This window comes from Chrysemys picta, chromosome 7, assembly GCF_011386835.1.
Source record: "Chrysemys picta bellii isolate R12L10 chromosome 7, ASM1138683v2, whole genome shotgun sequence".
NCBI classification, from domain to species: domain Eukaryota; kingdom Metazoa; phylum Chordata; order Testudines; family Emydidae; genus Chrysemys; species Chrysemys picta.
The window spans coordinates 69,338,103-69,351,299 of record NC_088797.1 but is presented as its reverse complement, the minus strand read 5'-3'; the positions used below and the strand labels follow the sequence as shown (position 1 = coordinate 69,351,299).

Below are 13,197 nucleotides of genomic sequence, written 5' to 3'. Positions count from 1 at the left end.
AAAAACTGCTACATTCGTAGAAAACACTAGTGATAGTTATTTTTTGATGTACTTTTGGAAGATCACTCAATTATCCCATTTATTTAATGTAATCAAGTGGCTATGGAAAGATCTTTAAAAATGACATAAGCAGGTTCCTCTCTGGCAAAAATCAAATCAGGAAAGCAGCAGTATGTAGAAGTCTCTATGTAGCTACTTCCTGCAGCAAAGCAGGGGATCTAGGTTTACACAGCAGCCTTGAACTCCATACAAGTCAGAGAACTGCAACGGTATAGGGCCAATCAGAGGGGAAGGTCTTCTGAGCACCCCTTGACAATCTAAACAGCAGTTTTTAAAACATGCCCAAACAGTCACTATAGATAAGAAGATACTGGGAAACAGATGATCATTTCCAAGAATGAAGTGTTCAAGTGTGTGACACAAAAGGGCCACCTTATTATTGTCTATATTACACTAGCACTGAGAGGACCCAACTGACACCGAGGCCACGATACACTAGAACCTGTACAAAAAAAATACAAGACAGTTCTTGCCCCAAAGAACTTACAATCTAACTAGGCAAGACAGAGAGGGGAAGTGACTTGCTTGCAGTCACACAGAAGGTCAATGACAGACGCAAGGACAAGAGGAGAGGTTACTCACCTTGTGCAGTAACTGGAGTTCTTTGCAATGTGCGTCCCTCTGGATGCTCCACTCCAGGTGCACATGCACTCCATGTGCCTTTGATCAGAAATGTTTTTGGTAGCAATGCCCGTTCAGCCTGCGCATACTTCCTACACATCCTTGTGCCCCGTATCAAGGATATATAGGGCTGCACTGGAGAACTTCCCTCAGTTCCTTCTCCACCACAAAGACCCGGAGAGGAAACTTCAAAGCAGAGAGGAAGGAGAGTGGGTCTTGAAACACCCCAAGGGACACACATCTCAAAGAACTCCAGTTAGGTAAGTTACCTCTTCCCGTCTTCTTTCAATGGCATCCATATGGGTGTATCACTTCAGGTCACTTCCTAACGGTATCTCCTGTTAGGAGAAGTGGGCTTCAGAACAGGATCCAACACTCCAGAAAGGACTGCTGTGCCAACAACCGCGTCTGATCTAGAGACAGATATCAGAGCATAGTGTTTGGAAAAGGTGTGCACTTATGCCCACATTGCAAGTTTTAGCAATTAGAACATCTTTTCTCCCAACTGGGTATCAGCTGCAAATTTTAAAAGTATTCTTTCCACTCCATTATCCTAGTCATTAATGAAAATATTCAACTGCACCAGACTCAGGACCAACCACTGCGGGACCCCACTAGATATACCCCTCAATCTGACAGCAAACCATTGATTTTACTGTTTCAGTATGATCTTTCAACCAGTTCTGCACCCATCTTATAGTAATTTCATCTAGACCAGATTTCCCTAGTTTGCTTATGGGAATGTCATGTGGAACTGTGTCAAAAGCCTTACTAAAATCAAGGTATATCACATCTACTGCTTCCCCCCATCCACTAGCTCAGTAATCCAATCAAAGATATGCATAAAGAAGGTCCCTTGTTCAAGGGATGAGGAACGCATCTCCCAAAAAATGAGGAACCAGACCTCCTCTTGAACAGAATCTTTTGCACTTCCTGTTGATGGCAGTCAGGAAAAGGTCCGCACGTGGAAACCTCCATGTCAGGAATATCTATCTGCGGATCTGAGTGTTCAATTCCCACTCAGAGTCCAGAGAAAAATGTCTGCTCAGAATATTGCCCATGGTATTCTGTATGCCTGGAAGATAAGAAACTGAAATGAGAATGTGATTGGCTATACACCAGTTCCACAGTTTTATTGCTTTGGCACACAGAGAAGGGAACTTTGACGAGCTGCCGGTACCAGAGACACCTGCTACCTCCAGCCTTTCTGGAACATGAAGTCTCCAATTTTGACTGTGACACAGGTTTCTTTGAGGTAGGTTCTCTGTGGAGAGATGAAGAACTCTTCTTGGAAGCTCTAAGAGAATTATCAGAGCTCTTACCCATTGAAGGTCTATGTTCTGAGGTTGATGGGGCACTCTGTTTGCTTGGAGGTAAATGTCCAAGGGTGGTATCCAGGCCTGGACCTGAGTCTGGTCAGAGGGAGGTTCCACCATGAGAAGCTTAAGTTTAATCTCCCAATTTTTATAGGATCTGCTTTTAAAAGCTGAGCAGATCTTGCTCTTTGATGGGATGTGGGTATCACCCAGACAGTGGACACAGTGGAAATGTCCATTGCTGACGAGATAGCTTCCAAGCAGTCAAGACAGCATCTGAATCACAGAAATCCCAGCATACCAGTAGAAGAGAACTCCTGAACAAAACCCCTCTGAATGGAGGGGAGAGGGGAGAGGAAGGGGGCGGGGCATGGAAATGGAGTCCCTCAAAATAAAATCAAAGTTAAATCAAGATAAACTAAACTACACTGACTGAAAATCAAATTTTAAAATTAGAATTTGAGGCTATAGTTATGAGGTGGAAGGCGGGCACTGCCAGACACTCCATCGTAGGCCATAAGTTGGTTGAAAAGGAACTGAGGGCAGTTCGCCGGTGCAGCCCTACAGCCAAAATGCTTCTGAAATAAATGTAGTCAAACTTTACTAATTCTGGGTCACTGAGAACGAAAATGATGCTTAAAATTGTTGATTGGCTCTAGTTTTCAAGATATGCTGTTGGGTCAGTATATACGACCCTTGACTTGGGAATGGCGGAGGATAACTGAGTTATAAAGGGAAGGGATCTCAATTTAAACCAGAAATGACTAAAATACATCTTTGACTGGATCTGGACAGTACTTGCTTTTTAGGCAAAACAATGAATGATGCAATCTGAAGCTGGTATTGCGTCATACATGATATGAATTGCATCATGTTATTCCTAGAAGTCATGGATGATGCAATCATAACGAAGCTTACATCACTCTGCTGAACAAATTGCCCTATATCAGCTCTAGAAATCATACAGTGTCGTGCTCTCTTATTTGTCAGTGTTTGATTGTGCAAAGGGACACATTTCTGTTTAGCCAAAGTGAGCAGAGATGCCTCGTGCTTGTGTGAACAGTGCAGATAACTTCTGCTATGTTTGTGGTGAAATGACTTTTGCATCACAAAAGCGCAGTATAAGCACTATGGTTAAGAAAGCCTATCACCTTTATTTTGGCTGCAAAATTGGAGATCAGGACAAGAGGTGGGCCCCACACATATGCTGCAACACTTGTGCAACAAATCTTCGCCAGTGGTTGAACAGGAAAAGGAAATCTATGCCTTTTGCAGTGCCAATGATTTGGAGAGAGCCAACAGATCATACCAGCAATTGTTACTTCTGCATGGTGCCTCCAGTTGGGAAAGGTGTGTCAAAGAAGAAAAAGTGGACTGTGCATTATCCAAACATTCCATCAGCTATACGCCCAGTACCCCACGGAGAAGGACTGCCGGTTCCTGATGCACCAGAATCATTCTCACTTGAGTCAGACGAGGAAGAGGATGAAACTTCTGGTCCTGAACCATCAATGTCACAGGACCCACATTTTCTCCCATCCTTCTCCTCTGAACCACACCTCATAACACAAGGTGAACTGAATGACCTTGTCAGGGATTTGGAAGTACCCAAGAGTAAGGCAGAGCTGTTGGGCTCCAGACTACAGCAGTGGAATCTCCTGGCAGGTGATGTTAGGGTTTCCATGTTCTGTGACCGTCAAAAGGATCTTGTCCCATTCTTCTTCATGGAAGGTGATCTTGTAGCCTGCAACAACATCGATGGTGTGATGGCAGCCCTCAACATCATTCACGATCCAGATGAGTGGAGACTGTTCATTGATTCATTGAAGACGAGTCTTAAAGCTGTTTTACTACATAATAGCAATGTTTTGCCATCAACTCCAGTTGGTCATGCAGTCCATATGAAGGAAACCTATGACAACATGAAACAACTTTTGAGGTGCATAAAATATGACCAACATGAGTGGCAGCTTTGTGGCTATTTGAAGGTTGTTGCTCTCTTGCTTGGTCTGCAGACTGGAAACACAAAACACTGCTGTTTTCTCTGTGAATGGAATAGTCGTGCAAGAGATTCCCACTACATCAAGAAAGATTGGCCACTCCGACAGTCATTGAAGCCTGGAAGGAAAAGTGTTCAGCATCCACCACTTGCTGAATCAAGGAAGATTTTGTTACCACCCTTACACATCAAGCTGGGTCTGATGAAGAACTTTGTCAAGACCATTGACAAAACACAAGCAGTTTTCAAGTACCTCCGTGGAAAATTTCCAAGGTTAAGTGAAGCTAAGATAAAGGAAGGTGTCTTTGTTGGTCCTCAGATTCGTGAACTTCTTCGAGATGATGCATTTGACCATGCACTGCGTGGCAAGGAAAAGACGGCATGGAAAGCCTTCCAGTTAGTGGCAATAAATTTTCTCAGAAACAACAAGGCAGACAACTACAGGTTGTTGGTGGAAAACCTCCTCAAGGCATACAAAAGCCTTGGTTGCAACATGTCACTAAAGATACATTTTTTGCATTCTCATCTAGATTTGTTTCCACTGAACTGCGGAGCAGTGAGCAACGAGCATGGCGAGCGATTTCACCAGGACATTGCAACAATGGAGAAACGCTATCAGGGAAAATGGAGCCCATCAATGCTTGCAGACTATTGCTGGACAGTGACAAGAGATGTTCCATTTAATGAATACAAGAGACAAGCCAAGAAGAGCCGAGTAGACACTGAATAGGACTAAACTATGTACATAATAGTTTTTTGCCTTTTGTTTCATAATAAATTTTATTTATATAACCCTTTTGCTGATTTTTAAAGTGTTACATAAACAGGACAGGTGAAATATCATGTAAAGCAACCATAAACACATGAAAAGACCTAGATTTACAATTTATGATTAAAACTCTACTATCTACACAATATACATAGACATAAAATGTAAAAACTTAAACTTAGAAACAGCAGCCAGTTGTTTTAATTGTCATATTTGAATCCAGCACATCAAAATACATAATAAATAGCACATTTTATCTCTGAAGCAGACGTTTTCTCAAAAATTGTAGACCACTGTAATCAGTACGGAGCACAATGATGCATAGGACCCATGTGCAGGCTGAATGGGCACTGTTACCAAAAATCTCTGATCAAAGGTGCATGCTCACCTGAAGTGGAGCACCCCAGGGGACACTACTCAAAAAGAACTCCTGTCTCCTGACTGAGGCCAGCACCCTCTCCACTAGACCAGTGGTTCTCAAAGCCGGTCCGCCGCTTGTTCAGGGAAAGCCCCTGGCGGGCCGGGTCGGTTTCTTTACCAGCCGTGTCCGCAGGTTCGGCAGATCGCGGCTCCCACTGGCCGCGGTTCGCCGCTCCAGGCCAATGGGGGCTGCGGGAAGCGGCGCAGGCCGAAGGATGTGCTGCTGCTGAGAATATAAATGCTTTCAATGAAGCCATGAAGTTAACATCTCTGAGGTGATGTGGAAGGGCTGGGGGTAAGGTTCTTGAATTTGTATTATTGCAAGATGAGAGTGAAAGTTCCTGAATTACATCCATAAGGTTACTTTCAAATGGACAAAAGAAACCTTTAATTAAAGTTTATGACCCTAAAATCATAAGATCTGACAAATTGTTCCTCTTGAGATGTTTATTGCTGCTAATCTTCTATGAGCAACATTTTAGGGAGAACTCAAGTAATAAGAAGCATAAGCAGAACTACTATCCTCCTTCCCTGCTTGCCTTTGTTTACCATTTAAATTGCCACCCACACACTTTTCCATATAGAACACTGTGGGGTGTTATTCACCAGCACAGAAATTCAACAAATGCAGCTCCTGTCCCCAGCAGGAATAAGGTTCTGCCTGGCGTTCCCTCTCTTTAAGTCATATAAATTTATTTGGGGGAACAGAAAAGAGGTCTGAAAACAGTCACTGAGCTAATCTGACTTTCGCCTAATGGACTGGGGAAGGTGAGAATAGAAAACACATAGGAATTAGCTAATTTCACGCAAAGTCATTTTTAGTCACATAAATTCTCATTTTATTTGGTTCCTTACCAATATGTATAGCCTACATATTTCATTTAGAATCTGACAAGGTTTAAATAACCCAAAGATCCAGAATCACATAGGTTTCAATTCTTTGAGCAATGAGAGTTGTGCATGAGTATCAGAGTTGAATTTGTCCCTCAGAGTATAACATCTTCCACCTTCAAAGTGCTTTAATAAATACTACATCTCACAACAACTTTGTAAACTATCACCCTACCTGTTTTAGAAATGGGAAACTGAGGCACAATTTAATCAACTTGCCCAGACAAGTCAGTGGCAGCTTTTGCATCTTCTCCCAAAGATTTAGTATATACTAGACAAACCCATCCACTACAGAAGTTTGGTCCATTGATTAGGATGCTCCCCTGGGACTTGGGAGACTTAGATTCAACTCCCTGCTCCACAACAGACTTCCTGCGTGACTGGTGGGCAAGTCAGTCTCTCTGTGCCTCAATTCATCATCTGTAAAATGGGGATAATAGCACTTTCCTACTTCACAGGGTAGCATAAGTACATTAAATACTGCAAGGCCTAGACACTTGTACATTGTAGCTTAGGGGGGGAAATAACACTCTGTGCACAGAGCAACTTTCATCCTAAAAGCACTTCATAAACTTGGGTTTTTACAGATGGGGAAAACTGAGACACCGAAAAGCAAGCCACTGCAGAGCAAGAAACATGATCATTGCCTCCTACAACTGACACACTGCTGCTTTTACAGCCCTGAACACATGTACCCAGAAAGTCCAATATATCTATATTTATTTAGATATAGATACAGATATATACACACACGTACGTATGTTCTGCTTTAGTAAACCCCTAGCGTTACTGCTTTCCTATAAAATTGCGTGATGAAACACATGCCGCTAGGGCAGGAAAGAGCCACAAAGCAACTTAATTCAAAATGCATGTCCAAGCATTTCCAGGTATCGCTTTTCAAGGTACCACGGTAATAAACTTTGGGTAGCTCATAAACACAGCACCGGAGCCTCTTCCAGGTTTCAATTAGTCCTTACTATCTGAAAGTCTTCACTTTTTTGAGTGTGTGTGCACGCACGTGAGTGAAATGCTTTGCCATTAAACCAAATGGAGGATTAGGAGTAATTACTATTAATGGAGTAAATGTTTGTACAATGAAATCATGCTTGTATCTGCAAACAAAGCAAGACAATGAGGACAGCCTTCCCCATTCCAGATTTGCTACTGTGTAGCCTCAACTATTACAGGAAAACAATTTAGAGTGAAGGATTATCCTCCGGCTCTTGATCTGGTGTTGTGTTTACTGGGAACAAACACAGGCAATATTATCCCAAGTGACATGCTTAGCATGTTCAGAACTTCCTTTCTTATTCTGCTGCCTATTTCTTTCCCTCCCTGCCACCTTCTAAAAGAGAGATCTTGTGAAATACTTTAGTATTTTTAAAGGTCTGTTTATTCCCATCACAGAACAATTTCCAAGCTGATGAAGTACGGTGTTCAATACCTAGTACAGCCTGTTTCAATGGGATCCCAAATTTCTCATTTTACAGACCACTTTATAAGAGTAAGACTCTTTCCTTCCAGTCCCAATCTCCCAGTACTTGGTTCTCAAAACATTCCATTCCATGGGCCACCTAAAAGAGATCTATGGCCTACTGTGTGCTCAAATTTTACAAGAGCGCTATATTTTCAAGAGCCAAATTCTGCCTCTGATGTATATAGGTGTGATTCGCATTGAAATCCAATGGGAGTTGTGCGGACAGAATTCAGCCATAAGAAAAATGCAAAGAGTTTGGATGATAGAAATTTCCTGGGAAACTTTTGCAATTGAAGCTGTGTTGGAGAATTTTATTCAGATGGGTTTACACGCGAGTTAAGTTCTGAGTTGCCTTGTGACACATGAGAGCATGATTTTTCACAAATAATTTACTAATTGCACAGTTATTCATACAATTGCCATGACATATCATAAAATATTAGGTTGCTTATTTCAGTAGTGACATGATTTATCCTGAGTTAGTGAGTGCATACCGAGCTATAGCTATAGAAATAGATATTACTCCCAGCCATAATATTATACCAAAAAATATGATTAGGACACGATGAAAATCAGATGTTCATGTTATTGATTACTGTGCACCTCTCTAGATTGTAGATCTCAAAACTATAAAGAAAAACACCTGGTTCTCACTTCTCTGATCATAAACTGCAGTGACACAGTCACGCCTAATTTTTGAATCAGTGATTGCTTACATTACTGTTAACACTTTTAGATACACCTCTACCCCGATATAACGCGGTAAAGCAGTGCTCGGGGGTGGGGGGTTGCGCACTCTGGCAGATCAAAGCAAGTTCGATATAACACGGTTTCACCTATAACGCGGTAAGATTTCTTGGCTCCCGTGGACAGTGTTATATCGGGGTAGAGGTGTAGTTAAAACAGACATTCAGAAGTCTAGTTTATTTCGCATGGTTTATACCAGTTGCTTGTCGCATTTAACTTAGCAGTCAAACTAGACTGGTTTATATTCAGCTTCATGCGCTGGCCCAATGCTGTTGTTTTTGGAATCCAAACTCTGTAAGGGGATATTTAACGGTATCTCTAGGGACCTCTCCTCCACACCCCAGGCAACAGGAAGGGGCACTGGGACTCCCACCCTCCACTGTGGCCTGGGCTCCTTCCCTTCTTCTTTCTGTCATCCCCTGCTCCGTTTCTCTGCCTCCTTTTCCTAACAAGGAGATGAAACAGAGAGAAGGGTATGACACTGGGGAACTGTCCAGGAAGGGAGACATGACACGCACTGGGAAGCGAACATGGGCAGAGGTATGGGTGGTGCTTAGAGTATGGGCCTAAGATGGGAGATTATCACCATTTTCCCCATAATGTGGACCCCTTTTTCTTACATATATGCATACCTATGGAGTGCATGACAATATCCACATGCATGTAAATGGGGATTTGCCCTCATATATCAGAGGTCATAGCCCAGAGAAATCACTGAAGATTACCCTTCCATGAATGACAAGTCCTTACTGACTCAGTTCATGTTCAATCACGCCGTATTTCCTCAGATGCCACGCCTTCAGTAATTCATAGGTGAGTACTGCCCCCCAAATGACAACAGCAAAATTACTGAGCAAGCAGCTGCACCAGACCCTCATAAGGGAAGAATTATGTCAATCTTGTTTGCTATGAGGAATGTAACGCTGCGCTTTTCATTAAAGACCTTCCCTTCCAGAGTGGAGTGACAGCAATTTGTACTTATAGTAACAGGTTCTATTATGGAATTCGTTAGTAGTTCTAAGATAATGATCTGTATTATTTAGGCAACTGCACCTGTGGATTTGACTGGTCAGTGTTGTAGTTAAACCGTTTTAATTAATTTATTTTATTTTTGATGGAAGAAACACAGTCAAGGAGATGTAGATGCTATAATCTTCCAAAGAATACCTAGCAGAGCTCAGGGAGCAGTGAATAGGGGGATACAGTGTAAGGGTACGTCTTCACTTACCGGAGGGTCCGGCGGCAGGCAATCGATGTTCTGGGATCGATTTATCGCGTCTGGTTAAGACGCGATAAATCGATCCCGGATCGATCCCGGAAGTGCTCGCCGTCGACGCTGGTACTCCAGCTCGCCGAGAGGAGTACGCGGCATCGACAGGGGAGCCTTCCTGCCGCGTCTGGACCCGCGGTAAGTTCGGACTAAGGTACTTCAAATTCAGCTACGTTATTAACGTAGCTGAATTTGCGTACCTTAGTCCGAAGTGGGGGCTTAGTGGGGACCAGGCCTCATAAGAGGAGAAATTAAAAGATAAAAGGGAAAAAGGAGTTTCACTTTCTTGTCTTTATAATATTAAACAAACCTTAGAAACAGACATACAGTATAATGTAAAGGAAAGTCAGACACTATCCTTCTAAATATAAATCAATATTGCTACCATTGGTGTTTTAAAATGTGTTCTTAATGATCTTTACAGCCTAAGGCTCAACTGACTTTTTTTTTAAATAGTCAGTTTTCTGATCCTTGGAAAGATTGGTTATGTACAGTATTGTATCCTTCATCCACGCTCCCAGTTACTGCATCTCACTGTTAGTTAACCTATTGTTTGGTCCCTTGTGTGCTGATAATTTCTATCCTTTCCTCTGTGCATGTGTGGGTAGCATGGTCAAAACATTGTATTTTAACTATACAAAGAATACTGTTCTGCTAAATCACATTTATGTCTCAAATGAGTGGCAGAATTAACCACCATTTTTATCTTATAATCAAATATTTCACATGTATTTTAAAAAACTGAAAGGCATTTTTGAGAAAAACACTACCTCCTTCATCCTTGCCTCCCTCTTACCTCCAAAGGAGCCAAAAATACATAGAATCTACAGACATATTAAGAAAATAATTTGAAGGTTTTGAGCTTCTCCTTGCATACGTGCAAGCGACGCTCCACTCATGCCTTTAACTGATAAAGTAATACAGCTGTCAGAATAATGGGTCAGCCTGTAATAAATTTCTTCATACAATATTTGCCTTGGGACAAGGTACAACATACCCCAGGCTGCAATTCAATGTCTAGTAAAAAGAACTTCCAACACATATAAGAGAATGGGGAGAGGGGGGATGGACATCATGTTAAAAATGCTTGATTTATCCTCTAAACTATTGTAAACAATTTTTTCCCCTCAAGGAATCCCAGAGATGTACCTACATTTAATTATACTGACAGCATCCCTGTAGGTTTTATTTATTGGGAATGGTGTGATTAGAGTGAATAGAATTTCCTAATGCTTTCATTTAAGGGTAGTCAACAATAATATTACACCAAGTGCACAAAAACAAGGACTGACCTTTTTATGGCAGGTCCAAGATACCACCCTATCACCCTGACTGGTGAAAATGGTCTATGCCACAAAATTCCCGGAAGTCCAGGGGCATTTATGTCTGAGGCTTTGGTTCAAACCCATCCTTCGTAATTAATAGTTAAGTTTTAACTGCCAACCTAACACACATGCTCACAGATGTTTAATGGAATGGTAAAGTGTGGTCACTTTATCAAAATTAGATTAGATTTGTGCTGATGCTTACATTTGGATTTGTTCAATAGCACATGCTGAAGGGCAGCAGTCTGTATCTGATATCATCGCTGATATCCCAGGTGTACAACCTCAAGCAGGCCAGACAACATGGCAGCTGGCTCCCCTGAGTCCCTTATAAGAGAAGCCAGCCAGCTATCCCCAATAAAACCAACTGTGGGAGAGGAGACTGTCAGCTGCCCCAAATTCTCCCACCCCCAAGAGAAGCTTGCAAGCAGACTGTCTCCTGTTCCCCATGACAACTTGGCATAGACATGTTACTGTACTAGTCTTTAGGCACTGAAGTGCCTATGAGACCAATGAGATTAAGGACTTCAGGGTATTTAAGAGAAACAGATATAGTAATGGTTTGTCCAGGGACATTACAAGAAGTCAATTTTACTGCTAAAAACAGCTCCTATGGCTGTGTACATTACCTTCTAGCTTTGGCCAATACTGGATATATCACAACCTCAAGAATAATTTCTACAGATGAACATTTTTTTACTGCTATTGACTTCTGAACTATTCACTATTTCCATGCTTTAACAAATTTAGCCAATATTTTGCTGACTGTTCATGAAAGGATCTTGATTTCTATGAATACATTTGTTATTCATCAAAGAACAAATTTCAGCCCATGTGTTATTTGTGACCTGTTCACCTCTACTATACGCTACTCATGGTATTCTTGCTGCTCTCTGATCTGGCAATCAAATAAGGAAGAATAGCAAATAACATGCTTCCAACATGAATGTTCAGGAGAATAATTTGTGCTAAAATTCATGGATCTTTCACTTCACTAACATTTTCATGAAAAACCCAGATTTTGCCCAAACACTTGAAAAAAGTAATAATGTGATCCCAGAAACAATAATAGAATCAATTTCTTACATTTACTTACAGATCACTTCTTGTATCCTTCAACAGCTTCATTTTACATAAGTATATATTCAGATACTCATATACAGCATCTTATTGTTAATTACTCTGTCTGAAAGTCTGTAAAATTCCTCTATCCTTTTATTTGTAGCCATTTCCAAGTACTTTCTGTCAGGGTTTGAACACTGGCAAAAGGTATGTAAATTTTTATTAATCAATCAGTGATGGCAGTGGTGGTGTGTTCTAGTTTTTCATTCTGACTGCAAAGCAAAATTAAAAGCTGCATTTTGCAAATTTACGCATTATACATTGCACTGGCAGCTGGTGGACTGCTGCTGAGACAGACCGTCTTTTCCTTTCCAGTCCCCTGTGACCGAGATGGAAGAATTACAGGACAGCAATAGCAGCTGCTACTGCCACCCCACAAGCAGCAAGCCAAGGTCCCGGGGGGAGGAGTGTGTGTGTGGGGGGGGGGGGGGAGGGAGGGGGGTTGGAGGGGGCGGACGACGGCAAAAAGGAAGAAGGCAGTGCCAACGCTGGCAACACAAAACACTGCATCTCACTCACAAAAGAAACAGTGGAACTGGTTTTGGCTTCCCCTCAGCCGACACAGGGGCTCTTGCAGTGCTATTCACTTTGAAAACACTAAAAATTTTGATCAGAGCTTTTAGGAATCAATGGCATTGTTCTCTCCTCTAGATGACTGAAGCAGCTTGTTTTGGGGCCTTCGGTCATTCATAGCCAAGAGTTGCCAATTCTGGTTGGACATATTCCTGGAGGTCTCATCACATGACATAATCTTTAATTAAAGGTTAACCTTTAATTCCTGGGGACTCCAGGACAACCCTGGAGGGTTGGCAACCTAGCATAGCCCCTCTATTAAAAATACAGCATGGCATAAGGAGTCACCCTTTGTTTAACACAGGGCAATTCAATGGCGTGCCACTGAGTAGTGATGACATGAAAACCACATTAGGTGCATCATTTCAGCAATCAGCTCCCCCGCTCCAATGATTGGTAAGCCCCACCACTCCTGCCATGAAATAATGGCTAAGCCACACCACTCCTCCCCTGCAATATTGGCGAAGCCCTTTCAGCCATACCATTCCATGGCTCTCCTGTAGCCATACCATTCCTCTCCTCCAAACCCTCATGCCCATGTTCGGTCATAGTTGCAGTGCCTTGGCACAGGGAGACAGCACCTGCCCATGCTGCTCAGTGCACCGAA

At 42.2% G+C, this 13,197-nt stretch overlaps 1 protein-coding gene across 19 annotated transcripts in view; it reads right to left on the bottom strand.

Annotated features, from left to right (window-relative positions):
- The window catches only part of ZMIZ1 (zinc finger MIZ-type containing 1), a 497,476-nt gene that overhangs the window by 297,693 nt on the left and 186,586 nt on the right, over nt 1-13,197 (bottom strand). For 2 of the 19 annotated variants that reach the window (XM_065553356.1, XM_065553357.1), the window contains one exon: nt 951-1,094. The exons of the other annotated variants lie outside the window; for them this stretch is intronic. The gene's annotated coding sequence lies outside the window, so the exon portion shown is untranslated. The remainder of the gene's footprint in view (nt 1-950; nt 1,095-13,197) is intronic. 19 annotated transcript variants of the gene reach the window in all.